General features: G+C 41.6%; 1 long non-coding RNA gene and 1 pseudogene across 1 annotated transcript; one reads left to right on the top strand and one right to left on the bottom strand.

Annotated features, from left to right (window-relative positions):
- Positions 1-1060, top strand: part of LOC119306531 — a 1909-nt pseudogene extending 849 nt beyond the window's left edge.
- Positions 1061-5335: 4275 nt separating this feature from the next.
- Positions 5336-7464, bottom strand: LOC119312010. Its single transcript, XR_005151199.1, has 2 exons — positions 6598-7464; positions 5336-5495 (listed from the first exon to the last, which is right to left on the bottom strand). It is a non-coding gene; the product is annotated as an uncharacterized LOC119312010 (long non-coding RNA).
- Between the last annotated feature and the right edge of the window lie 4549 nt (positions 7465-12013).

Here is a 12013-nt window from a genome sequence, read left to right as displayed (position 1 = left end):
GGGGGGGGGGCAGAACCCAATCCACTGTCGATGTTACAGAGTGACAAACACTACAAGATCGCTTACAACCCACTATTCCACCAGTGGTTTACAGAATGGATCACTCTCGACTCGCCCACCCCGTCAACATCTTGAACAATCTATCTAGTTCGCCCTTTAACAGATTCGCCTGCTGCCCGGCTCTGCCCTCGACCACTATTCTCATGACCACCACCTCCAGTGACGGAGAAGCGCCATCAAAGATGACCGCGTTCCTATGTTTCCAAAGCTCCCAAAGCACAAGCGTGAAAATGGCCCTTAGCTCCTTTGGTTCGTGCACTCCTGTCAGTAGTTTAACTAAGTAAGCTCAGTGATTTTTATCCATATTTACAGTTAGTCTTGATTTGGATGTTATGCTACCTCTGAAATATCTTAATTCTTAAACAAATAAACATGGTAAATTTCCATGTCCACCTGTGAAGTCATATCATACTATACAGTATAATTATAAAACCAGTCCATAAGCTCTACATCTAAAGTCATACTTCTTTGCACTAACTCCATAGTATTTTAGAAGCATTGTCTTGCCTGTAAACATAGGCACTTTGTTATGTATATCTGTACCATAAGCAATTGAACATGTCAAATGAAGCACCCAAGTGCACTTATTTTCCAGAGCCATATTTTGCAATTATCTGGTGACTGGTTTAACTAGTTATTATTGCTTCTGATGTTTCCAGACTGTGCAAAGCAATTCAAAGAGGTCAAGAGTCATGCTTCTGGTGAAGAAACAGAGAAGGGTCACACAGAGTTACTGATAGAAGAGCTAAAGCAGAGAGAGGAGGAAGCAATGGAAGCTCAGCAACAAGCTGATGTAAAATTGCTCGAGGCTAAAAAATTAGCTTCGCAGTATCAAAACGAGGCTGACAAATGCAATTCAGGTATGGATACATGTGAAGAAGCCAGGGAAAAGCCAGTAGAGTCATTGTTTGGTCAGAAGAAATTAACTGCTTTGTGGGAGAAAAAGGCTCGCGAACTAGGATGGAAACCAGGTAATGCCATGCCTCACCGGAATCAGTAATGAACACTGGAGGATGATGATGGATACAACATGCTCATTACAAACACCCTTCCGGGGTGAATTTACCGTCCGGGCACCCTGGGCACGTGCCCGGGCTCAAACACTTTTCTGAACTATAAGGAGCTTCCCGAGCGGTCTTTTTTTTTTTTGAGGATCAGCTTCCTGAGCGGTCGTACGTTTCAAAACCGCTGGACAATACGAGAATGCACTGAAAAATACGCAATCTGCTCTAATTGGGCCAGCCTGGGCGTTCTTTTTTTTGCATTTCGGGCCTTACTTATAGTAACTAGAAGACCTTACTTATTGAGTCCACTTCCTACATGGGCCATACCAGGTCAAGATTGCTGGTATGTGCGGGAGCACCTATGTGCCGCATTCTGCGGCAAATATACGCCATTTCGCACAGGAGTGCGCCCGGCTGGGCCGGCCCATTCGGGTGTGCCGCGAAAAATCACAAAAAGTTGTTCGCATCAGTTGGGACTCCGATCCCGCGACTGCCTACTCACGCGTGCACCTGCTAGCCACTACGACCAACGAGATCTACTGCCTAATATACATCGCAACTTTTAAAAACTAATAGCAGCAGCAGACTTAACACTATTAGAAAGAATCCCGAAAAATATTCTAAAATTCGAGTTAGTTTCCAAACTTGCGAACAATTTATGACAAATCAGAACATTTTTCTGAAATGGCGAACACATTTTGAAATTTCTGAATTTTTTTTGTAAATACGAACATTTTTTGAATTTGTGAACAAAACATCAAATCAGGACAAATTTTTAAAGTCACAAACATATTTTAAACTTTTTGAACAATTTTTAAAATGGAGAACAATTTTGAAAATCACAAAAACACAAATGCGAACAAATTTTGAATATGTGAACAAAAAATTGAAAACATGAACATTTTTGTAATTTTTTGAAAACAGGAACACTTTTTGAAAATCATATCATTATTTGAAAAGTTATAAAACAATTTTTGAAAAAAAAAACATTATGAACATTTTCTTAAAATGAGAGCATTTTTTAAATCCCCGCATTTAAAAAAATGAGAAAATTGTTTAAATTCCCAAATTGTTTTTTAAAAATGCAATTTTGTTTTAAATTTATGAACAAGTTTTGAAAACACGAACATTTTTCAAAAATTGAACAATTTTTAAAAGCACGAATATTTTTGAAACGACATTCCAAACATGTTTTGAAAAATGAAAACATTTTTTAAATCCACGAATAATTTTTAGAAAATGCAATTTTTTTTTGAATTTATAACAGTTTTTGAAAACATGAACATTTTTTAAAATAAACATTTTGTAAAAGCACGAATATTTTTTTAAGTTTCCGAACAATTTTGGGAACGTGAACTTTAAAATAAGAAAAATAAATTGAAAAAGAAAAAAGAAAAAGAAAAAAGAAAAAGAGAAAATCAAAAAGTATGAAAAATCAAAAGGAAACAGAAGAACCGGTTCAGGGAACCTTTTAGAAGGTTTCCAAAACCAGAAAAACTGGCTGGGAAACTTTAGAAGGTTCCCAAAACCGGAAACACTGCATATGGGCCGGCCCAACTTACCTCCCTATCGCTAGCTCTCTGTGCGAAACCTCGACACTACGACGTAGAATGTGTCACATAGGATATTCCGGTATGTGCCTCCCCGTCTGTTAGTATGGGCACAGGAGTTTCTAAAAAAAGATTCTAAAAAAATGCATGGGCACAGGAGTGGCTAGGGTGCAACCGTCAAGAAATAGTGCATTTGAACACTAATTGTGCCGGTTCTAAGAATGTAGTTATGCTTGCTAAAATTTTATACTTGAGCATATTTTTTATTGATACTAGAAGAAATTCACGAGTGGAACCGCCACTAGACCCACAACAAGTGATGTATCTTGTAGATTCTCTTGTGTGCACAAGGATGAATGTTGGAGACTCGACGGTTGTCGTCGAGACATCTAAAGGTTTGGTTGCCTGACTAGTGTTTGAAGAGTTATTTCATATTATATTTCATGTTTTTATTTACTTATATGATCTACGAAACATTAGTGTGTATATTGCACACGAGGTTTATCCAAATATATGATATTTGTGGTGTCTGATAGACCAAAGTAAATTTTAGTTTATGGTGTGCCCAGGCTTTGGCAATTCCCTAGCTCCGCCACTGCCCTTCCCTCGGTGATAGAAGTAAGGAAAAAGGGTTTGGTCACTTTGCACCACGACGAGCTCACTTGTCCATAATTAATTTATATTGGGTTTGTAGTAATATGTCCATAGTCAGCATTATATTAAAGGGTCATAGAATGACACTCGTCACTTGTAAGACTTGAAGGGGTGATCATTTACTCGGTTATTGTTTATGGATGATGGTAATGAAGAAGTAATTACCCTTATTTCTACAACTTGTTGATTGGATAGTTGTTTGATGAGACGCCACATCCTTTTTTCCACTCGTGATACTACTTTAAAAGATAAGAAGGTGGAGAACAAGTTTACTTTAAAAGTGATTTTATCATTTTAGTGAAGTGAGTACCGAATACACCTTTAAAGGAAGGGAGAGAAGCTACTTTTAGTACCTTTTCTGCTCAACAAAGAATTCAAGTTCTCAGCCAAACATGCCCACAATAAACAAAATAACAGCTTCTGCCAACTCTTGGGACATTGGTACAGTTTAACCTCTTACATAGACTCTTCGTATTCTTCTCTACCATACCACTCATCTTATATATGTAGGTTACTTGGTACTGTCTCTTAACAATTGTAATTGTACACTTGAATAATATTGCCCACGTTGATTGGAAAATAGTACTGTGATAGGAATGATAGGCAACGGGAGCATCGGTAACATTGTTTGCTAGGCCTATAGGCAGAGAAGAAGGGGGTCCAGCACTTTGAAGCTCGTTGTGGCGAACTCACGATATTTATTCAGGAGTTCGCATATCAACTCTCCATTGCCACAAAAAAAACTCTCCATATGCTAGATGTACCAAAAAACATGGTACAATGATCTGGCTACAGCGACGGAATGGCATGCTTGTTATTCTGTTCCCCTCTTTGATCAGACGTGAGAGGCCAAAAGTTAAGAACTGAGCATAGCTGCACCACTTCATCATGTTGACGAGGTCCATGTACCATTAATTCTCATGTATATCTGAGATGAACCTAAAGCCATATGCAAACATAGTAAGAAAAAAACTCCCCCGTAGTTTAGAATCACACATTGAACTTAGCTCATCACCAATCTCACCGTGGTGTAAGTTTATTCTATAGTAAACAAACATCCACGATACATATACTTGGCACGAGAGAATAACTTTGTAAGTCAACACCCAAAAATGTGCTAGCTTTTGGGACTCTAATCTTAGCTTTCACGACAAAATATGGTCCAAACTATGGCAATGCCTCGTATTTTTCAGGCGTGGCCAACAACTTGCTACTGATGAACGATGAGGCCACTCTATGATGGTGCCACAACTGATGCCACCGACCAATACGTGTTCTCCCTAGAAGCGCACATCTTCTTGATCAAGTGGCAACCTCGTCGTCACACTCGTGGGGAGGCATCGACACAAAGTACCGGGAGTTATGTAGTTCTTTTTCTGGGGAGCGCTCTAACCTGTGACTTGGATGTCGTAACAAGCATTCATAGATTACCTTGCTAAGTTTGTTCAATGATTATGCATCAGATTTTCGATGCCTGGCCTTTCCATGACTGATTGATTATGAATTTAAGCATGCTTGAATTTGGGGACGAGACCAAGATGTTTCACTTATTGAGAAAAGTCAGAACAAGAGCTTAGGTTGTAGCTTTACACTGGTCACTGAACAAGGTAGACATGTTTTATGAAAAGTCGATGCCTATCTATATGAGCATTTGAATATTTGCTCTTCAATTCTCAAGTTCAACCTGTGATGCCTTCTGGTTTTGTAATACTAGATGACCAGTTGCGCCAAATGGCGCAAAGACCCATTTAAAACCATGTTTGTGTTGAAAATATTTGCATTTTTTCAATAACTGTATATTTGAGTACATTTGGTAAGAACTTATACCCCTATATATAAAGGAAATTAAATGCAAATATTTTCTTAAGGTAATAATGCCTCAAATTAGATCATTGATAGGTCAAGATAGTTGAGTCTGCAATTAGGAACTCCGAGCAGCTCTAAACTTGCATTAAAAAAGGATTTCAGTGGAATAATATGTTGATCCAACCATGACTTCTACTGGCAAATGCTACTTTATCTAAAATATACAGATTTCTGTGCTCAGAAAGTGCAAACAATTTGTCACATTGAGAAATCTATCTTGGCATTCAGTTTATAACATAACAAGGAATGAGAGCTTTGACAAGCTTTTACACTTGGTCAGATTTTGCATGCATGATTTGTCAGATTGTAATGTCATGATTTGTCAATAACTGAATGTTTTCAGTAGGCTGATGTACAAAACCTGAAAAATAAATTCAGTTAAAGCAGAAGTGCAGAGTGTATGTAACAGAAAATTCAGCTATAGAAAGAAGCGCAGAGTGTATGTAACAGAAAATTCAGTTATACTAAAACCTGAGTGTATGCATATTTGAAGAGTACTCAAATGTTCTGAAAATAAGATGTGAGACCAGTGCATAGATAGACCAATGCCGAGACCAATAAAATTTAGCTAACACTGGACAGAGATGTCTTTCCTTGCAACAATCTCTACAGAAAATTCTTGTACTCATCTTAGCTCTTAGCTAACACTGGACACTGGAGTAGTTTCAATTTCTAAAAAAATGGGGTGCAGTACAAGAACTAAGAAACCTCTGCACACCATTTTTAAGCTGTTCTAGAGACAAGATGGCACTGCATCATTTTACAAGCCATTCCAGTGACAAAATTCCTGGAATATTTTCTTTGATTTTAGTAGTCCAACAACATTCTTTTCCCCAAACTACTTTGTGTGGTGATCAATCAATCCATTAACCCTACAAGACACATGCACAACCTCTTTTTTATGATACATAGATTTCCTTTGTGTGGTTTACCTTCTTGAAACAAAGGTAAACACACACCTCATGAATCATGATGGAAGGCAAGGCACACACACCTCATATGACACTTGCTAGTAATGATACCAAGAAACAACAGGGGCACCCTCTAATACAGAAATACTGAGGTAGTGCTTTACCTTTTCGAGAAATCCATAAACTTTAGTTAATTCAGTTAATTTGAAAAGTTCAGTTTGCACTGCAAAATTCAGTTAGCACGTTCAAGTTCAAAATCAGAACATCATGCAACATCACAAAGAACTCTTAACACTATGGCAGATTCTTTTGAACTAAAAGTTAATAATTATTCACAATGTAAGCAACTAATTTTGAAAAATCCATGCTGTACAAACATGAGCAATTCAAGAGGAAGGTGAGGTCCTTGACAGTAATGCTAGCATAAAGATCATGCTCTCCTGAGTCTGAGATTCATTTAACAAAAAAAAAGATGGAAGCAGAGCACATTGCACAAGCTTCCAGAGTTGCAGAAAGAGAGAGGGAGGGGAAGAAGGATTGGGCGAAGCTCACCTTGAGTGTTTAAATCAGCCAAACTTGCCGGCCTGCTGCAGCTGCATCAGGTGCCTCGCTGGGACACACGACGGGCACCTGCGCTGCAAGCGACCCTGCCCCTCGAGTGCCTCATCGCGCACCCGGCAGCGGAGGCCGTGCCCTCCACCACAAAGCCTATCCAGGGATGTCACCAAGCATCGCTCGAGCCGTCGATTTTGTCCGGGTCTCCTCTTCTTCCTCCAGATCGACTGGCATCCAGTCCTCCCCTCCTTCTCCGGCGGTAGACGGGCACCGGCAGAGCACGGGGCGGATGCATCTGGGCCACCACGCGACACGGATGAGGAGCGTCTAGCTGCTGACACTCCTCTCCCTCGGACTGATGATGAGGAAGAGGCGGCAGGTCCGGGTGCTGCCGCCATGGAAGGGAAGAGGGAGGAGGATCCAGGCGCCGCCATTAGGCAAGGGGGAGGAGGATCCAGACCTTGACAGGCGAGGACGGCGTCGACGGCATGACGAACTGCTTGGCCTCCTCATCCGTCTCTGACGCACGCGCTGAGGGGGAAGAACGACAGCGCCCCTTTGCCCCTCACCGCCGTCCTCGGCCATGGGAGAGGAGGAGCGCCGTCGTTGTCGCCCCATCTGCCATCACCACAGCCACTACGTCCCGCCGCCCGAAGAGGCGAAGCCCGGGTGGGAAGGAGGCGGGGCTTGAGGGAGAGGAGGCTGCGCGTGAAGATGGAGAGGAGGCGGCTGGTTCGACGAGGAGAGGAGGCGGCTAGGATGGAGTGGTGGCGGCGAGGAAAGGAGAGCACGAGGGAGAGGAAAGCGGAAAGAGAGCGCTCGGGGCTTATCCCTTCCTCCCACTATTCATAGATGCAAAAAAGGAGGCGTGGCCACAACCGCTAGTTGGGCGCAGTCCCTCATCCTTTATATGTTCAATACGTGCATAGCTATTTGTCAGCATTATATTAAAAGGGCCATCATCACCTGTAGGTCTTGAAGGGGTGATCAATTACTCGCTTGTCATTTATGAATGATGGTAATGAAGAAGTAGTCACTCTTATTTCTACCAACTTGTTGGGTGTAGTCTTATGTGCTTGTGCTTTCGAATCTTGCTTGTCAGACTATGTAAATGAAATACATATATCCAATCTTGAGGATAGAAGTTTTCAACCAAACACGCCCACGATAAATGAAACAACTTTATCTCTTCATGTTCTTCTCTACCATACCACACTTCCTATATAAGTAGGTTTTTTGGTGCAGCTCTTTCTCAAGAACGTTGTACACTAAATAATAATATCGGTCGAGTGTGTTGACTAGAAAATTGTACAGTGATAGGAATGATAGGCAACGGGAGCACTGCTGACAGTGTTTGTTAAGGATAGAGGCAGAGAAAAAGGGGTTCGAGCAGGATCAAAAAAGCTGATGGTACCATAACATTTAGCTGAGTAGTTTGCATGTCGACTGAGACGACATTGTTGCAGGCTTAAGCAGTCAAGCTTTTCAGTTACATTTTCAACAGTGAAGTGGTGCCTGGTTATTTCCTCCTCATTCTTAAAGTAAAACATTGCTTCTCAGCCTTCCCTGGAATGGAAGCCAGCATGTATATGCATGACAAGAGAATGCAATGAAGAGTTCCCAAGGATATGACGGGACAATGCTCACGAGTCATGGCCGGATTGCATTCATAAGTCTCAGCAGAATAAACTCAAGGAAGATACCTAAAAAATGTTTAATTTTAACTTAGAATTAGGAGGCCTCAGAACAAGAGCAAGTGTCGTTTTGGGGAGTGTGATACTCGACAGTCAATGGTTCGTACTCCGAACTGGTGACGTCGACGAACTTGTATATGGCCTCTAGGACCTATATTTTGTTTTTAAAAAAGAAGCAAAAGTTTGTCATCCTCCGTATCCATATGTCCATCCTTTTTATTGACGAGGAATATGCCTGGTCTCTGCATCAAGTGATGCACACAGCCATCCGCATGTCCATCCCTGCACACCAGCAGGGCTATGCTGTGCCGTTTGCATGCTTTTGTGAGTTTACAGCCTTGAGGAAGAATGATTTACAACATACTCCCTCGGTTCCAAAATAGATGACCCAACTTAGTACAAAGTTGGGTCATCTATTTTAGAACGGAGGGAGTATAAATGTATAATGGATCGAGTCAAATGCTGAAGCTCACACATACATGCCTGCTTCTTCGGGTTGTACGGCCTTGTCCAGAAAACACACCCCCTCGCCTCGTGGGAGGAAGTGGACGTGGCCATTCCAGCACCGCCGGATCTCCAGATTTCTCACCCTCATCACCTCACGGGTTCACTGGTATCATGTTAATTTCCTCACAGCAAAACTGCCGAAACACACGTGAAACATAGAAACAGAGCCTCGGGCAAGAGTACGAAGATCAAGATCGCAAAATATAGAGCTTATTTTGGGTAACTCGGACTAACTTGTAAACGAAACCGTTGTCAGTGCAAATCAGTCTCAAAGAAGATACCCCATAATGTACAGTAACCCACTAGGCAGGGATTCCAATTTAATCCTGCACTACTAGTCTACTACTGCCTACCAGTATCAAAGTTTAGTTTTGATCATACGTTTGACCTTCCAATACTGCCTACTAGTCCACCCAATTTTCACATCTTTGAAGCAAGTGCATTTATCACGAACAAACAGTTACTCCCTCTGTCCCATAATGTAAAACGTTTTTTGACACTAATAAAGAAAAAAGTTGAAAATGGAGTCCCAGTTATATGAAATCGCATGCTAGTGATGGCATTCCCTGAATTGTGGAATGGGGGAATATGGAGAAATCGATAGGTAGGCAGGGAATACTGTGTTGGTTTCAGAGTGCTATAAACAAATCACCCACGAGCAACACGTACGTGTACAGTTAGCCTCAACAAAGGACTTGTCAAAGGGCTTGATTGATATACAGAAGCCACAAGGACGTGCGTCTCTAGCTGTAGCCTCGTACATGAGTTTGGAGTTTTTTCGATAAATGGCGTTTTTATTAACTCAAATGAGTATCACTCGGCCTCTGCATAATTAGGATGCACACAGCCAAACAACAAAAGTCTGTCAAAAAGAAAAGTAACAAAAAAGACAAGTCGACAACAGTAGAGTCCTACAGACCGACACTATGCCTATGCCAAAAATGGAGGTAGATCGATTCGGAGGTTATGATGCCACCCATGTTGGAAAAAAACCTCCATAGCCGCCTGCTCCAACCGTGTACACACCGCCTTGAACAACGGTTGGTGCTCCGGTCGTTGTAGCGTAGACCACATACGAAGTAAGTGCATACAACGGAAAATAACCTGTAGAGGAGAAGCATTTTTGTCCTTAAAAATAAAATCATTTCTACATAGCCAAAGCGACCAAAGTAAGGCATACGCTCCCACCCTTATTAGCGTTTTGAACTTATTTAAAATACCGTCCAACCAATGACCAAATATATTAGCAACACTTGTGGGCGGATACAAATTTGACGCTATTTGGATGACTGGCCATATAAAACGTGCAAACTTGCATTGGAAAAAGAGGTGCTTGATTGTCTCGTGATGAGCACAAAAGCAACACTGCTTAATTCCTGGCCAGTTGCATCGTGCAAGGTTGTCTTTGGTTAGCACAACTCCCCTACGAAGATACCACATGAAGATTTTAACTTTTAGTGGAATCTCCGACTTCATTATTTTCTTGTTATTAGTCACTGGTACCCCAGAATGCATTAGCGCACGATACATAGAGTCTACTGTGAAAGACCCCGATGTAGTAAGTTCCAGCGAAAAACATCCTTGCCTTGTGTCAGGTTAATCGAATCCAGTCGGGATAAAAGATTATGCATGACATAAGTCGGGGGCCAATCAAGTCCCGCCTGAACGAAATATTCGGCGGAGACGAACTGAGCACGTGCGCAATAGTATTATTTTTATCGCGAGCAATGGTGTATAAGGCTGGGTATTGTTCTCAGAGACTGGAATTGCCTAGCCATATGTCTTCCCAGAAACGAATTTCCGACCCGTCCTTTATCGCGAAAGACCCAAAGCGAAAGAGATGTTTCTTAGCCGCCATTAGGCCAGCCCAAAAGTGCGAGTCGCCGGGTTTCCAATAGGCCCGAGTCACTGCCTTTTGGTCTAGATACTTGTTGCGCAACATGGTTTGCCAAACACCATCCTCAGTAAGAAGTTTGAACAACCATTTACTAAGTAGGGGCACATTCTTGACCTGCAGGTCATGAATTCCAAGGCCACCTTGGTCTTTTGGCCTACAAACCACGCTCCATTTGGCCAGTCTGTACCTTTTCTTTTCATCATCTCCTTGCCAAAAGAATCTAGATCTAAAATAGTCCAGTATTTGCAGCAATCCTTTTGGGAGTTGGAAAAACGAAAGCATATAGAGAACCATATTTGTGAGGACAGAGTTAATCAAAACCAGCCATCCTCCAACTAAGAGCATCTTGCCTTTCCAACTGCTCAATCATTTCTCTAAACGCTCCTCTACATGTTTCCACTCCGCAATTGTGAGACGCCGATAGTGAATAGGTATTCCTAGATATTTAATCGGGAATTGCCCGTGTGCGCAACCGAACAGGTCAGCATAATCGGAAGCCGCCTCAGCAACATCTCCAAAGCAGAAAAGTTCGCTTTTATGGAAGTTAATTTTAAGACCCGACATTTGCTGAAACGCTGAAAGTAAGAGTTTCAGGTTTCGAGCCTTGTCCAGGTCATGTTCCATAAAAAAGAATTGTGTCATCAGCATATTGCAGAATAGAGAGGCCACCATCCACAAGGTGTGGCACTACTCCGGCAACTTGGTCGTCCTGCTTGGCGCGCTCAATTAGAATAGCCAACATGTCAGCGACAATGTTAAATAACATTGGAGACATGGAGTCACCCTGTCATAGTCCTTTTTTTGTCTGGAAGTAATGGCCTACATCATTATTGACTTTGATGGCCACACAACCTCCAGTTACAAAATTTTGGATCCACTGGCGCCATTTCTCAGAGAAACCTTTCATTCTTAGTGCCTGTTGGAGAAAAGACCATTTGACCTTGTCATAGGCTTTTTCAAAGTCTATCTTGAATACTACCCCACTCATGTTTTTCTGATGCATCTCATGAACGGTCTCATGCGAAATTACTACGGTACTACTAGGGAAATGATTTTTAACGACAGTATATGTGGTCGCTAAAAGTCATATTGTGGTCGTTAAAGATCATTAACGACCACAATATGGTGGTCGTGATAGGCCATCGTTAGAAGTACTTTTCCGGTCGTTATTCTTGTAACGACGGGATGGTGTGTTGTCGTTAATCATGAGGCAACAATGACCACATTTCTAGTATCAACGACCACTTTTGTCCTCATTAATAATTTTACTGTGGTGGAAAAATTATCATTAATGGACACCTCATATTATTGATGT

The sequence above is a fragment of the Triticum dicoccoides genome, chromosome 5B (assembly GCF_002162155.2).
Source record: "Triticum dicoccoides isolate Atlit2015 ecotype Zavitan chromosome 5B, WEW_v2.0, whole genome shotgun sequence".
Taxonomy (NCBI): domain Eukaryota; kingdom Viridiplantae; phylum Streptophyta; class Magnoliopsida; order Poales; family Poaceae; genus Triticum; species Triticum dicoccoides.
The sequence above is the reverse complement of the archived record's forward strand: the minus strand, read 5'-3'. Positions and strand labels throughout refer to the sequence as shown.